The sequence below is a fragment of the Castanea sativa genome, chromosome 3, assembly GCF_040712315.1.
Source record: "Castanea sativa cultivar Marrone di Chiusa Pesio chromosome 3, ASM4071231v1".
NCBI classification, from domain to species: domain Eukaryota; kingdom Viridiplantae; phylum Streptophyta; class Magnoliopsida; order Fagales; family Fagaceae; genus Castanea; species Castanea sativa.
In genome coordinates this window covers 45,619,660-45,621,721 of record NC_134015.1, presented here as the reverse complement: position 1 = coordinate 45,621,721, position 2,062 = coordinate 45,619,660, and the positions used below count along the sequence as shown (strand labels likewise).

The 2,062-nt window shown below is 35.9% G+C and overlaps 1 long non-coding RNA gene across 1 annotated transcript; it reads left to right on the top strand.

Annotated features, from left to right (window-relative positions):
• Positions 1-633: 633 nt before the first annotated feature.
• LOC142627517 (uncharacterized) lies at positions 634-1,437 on the top strand. The gene is made up of 2 exons (XR_012842863.1): positions 634-822; positions 941-1,437. It is a non-coding gene; the product is annotated as an uncharacterized LOC142627517 (long non-coding RNA).
• Positions 1,438-2,062: the final 625 nt, after the last annotated feature.

Sequence of the window (2,062 nt, the reverse complement as noted above, 5' to 3'; positions counted from 1 at the left end):
CTTTATCTACGCAAACCTCTCATCCCAAAACATAACTGAAGTGGGCCAAAAGGACTTAAATGGACTGTAATGAATTGAAATGGACCGTAATAAACTGATATGGACTAAATGGTACTAAATTGGGCTACCGAAATGGACAATAATAAATTGAAGTGGGCCGCTCGAAGTACGAAGAGTGTGCATAATTGCATATTATCCTAGGCCCCTAAAGACGTTGATCACTATAAAATTTCAGCCAAACAGATCATAAAGAAGGCAAAGCCGACCACCCAAATTATAGTATGTGAGAAATCTTATCGAAATAATGGTATTCCCGTTGGGATACCAAAAGGTCTCATATCCTAAATATTACGTGATATACGTGACCCACAGATGATAAACTAATTGGGAAGCATGAGATTGTCTCCCATGGTAATGGTGGGGACCTATAGGAAGGATTTTTCAGGATGTCATCTCTCATAATTCAATGCATAGTGCACAAAAAAGAGAAATGGATAACAAGAAGGAAAGCTAATGGGGGGTCTGATTGATGATGGGATTTTAGAGTGGTTGAAGCATTACAATAAAGTGTTGACTTTATGTGAGAGCTGGTTAATGGAGTTTATTATCACATCCGTGAAGCAAGAGAAGGACATAAAGATAATAATATTGCTTACACATTAAGTGTAAAGTCACAGTTCACGCACATCACCTTTTTGAATTTTTAGCCATAGCCAATTCCATCTCTTTCTCTATCTTATCCACATTTAAAAGCATGTAGCTAGACACCATGGGCAAGTTCTTTGTGGAACACAGGTCATTCTAGAGCCTTCTTGCAGAGAGGTACCAAAATCTATTCTATATATTTGTCTTGCTTAAACTAGTTAGTTTTCCTAACATTGAAGTTTTATCTGATTACCAAGAATATATCGATCTCATATATATATATATTGTTCTTCAGCATTAAAAAAGTGCAGAAGAAATAAAGAGATCCCACAATGGAAAGTGAAGAGATAGCTAAAAAGGAGATGAAGGTGGAGATTCCACCAGATGCTGAACTTGTATCAGCCATGTCTGGGCTTGCAAGACAGCCGAGTGGTGCAAAGAGCAATTGTCTATGCTCTCCAACCACGCATGCAGGTTCATTCAGGTGCAGGCTTCATCGCACCCCAGGTCTTCAGCGAACAAGAAGCATAGACTCCAATAATTCCCTGAGGGATTCAACATCAAAGCCAAATACGACCACGGCTGATTCTGCTAGTAGTAATGAAAACACAGTACATGCTCAGTGATTCACTTAAATAGTGCCTGTTATTGTCGCTATAGTACTTCATTATTGCTTCTACAGCTTGAGTTGTCCACTGTGTATCTACTTGGTTATTGCTTTTATAATTGTTAATCCACCAGTTTCTTTGCCAGAACTTTCTAAATGCAGTGTCTTTTCCACCTTCTGAAGTAGCAATGACCAATCATGGTATGTCATGTGGATGATTATTTTTTCCATTTTAAGCTTTGATAATTTTATAAGTCAAGTGAATATATGGGAAGTTACAATTGGTACCATATAAAGTGAAATATAAAAAGTGAAACAAAATATTTATATTTGTGGTAACAAATGAATTTTTTTTCCTTTTTATCATTTTTCGGAAATAAAATAAAGAACAATAATTTAAGCACATATTTTACCATTACAGAAGAGATGGATGGTAAGAGATTTGTAACTTAGTAATATTGTCAAATTCTTCTAATTATGAAATATGGGTTCAAATCCTCCTCTCCTCTGAAGATTATGGGTTGTATATTTGTTGGCAAATACTAGAGTCAAAACATGTCAAAATTAGGTTGTATCAATAAGATTATGTTAGGGTTGAGTTTGGGTACATCATGCCAACATGTCGTTTGAGAATGGATTCATATTAAAGGAAGTTCAGAGTTCTGAAACAACTGTGGGTCAAATTGGTGAGTTATCTATGGAGACTATAGAGTCTAAGTACTAAGGTTTTGTTCTAAATTGTAAAACTAATTCTTTTATAGTGGATGCCTTAGTTGGGGTAGGATATACTCGTAGTGATTTTTTCTCTGG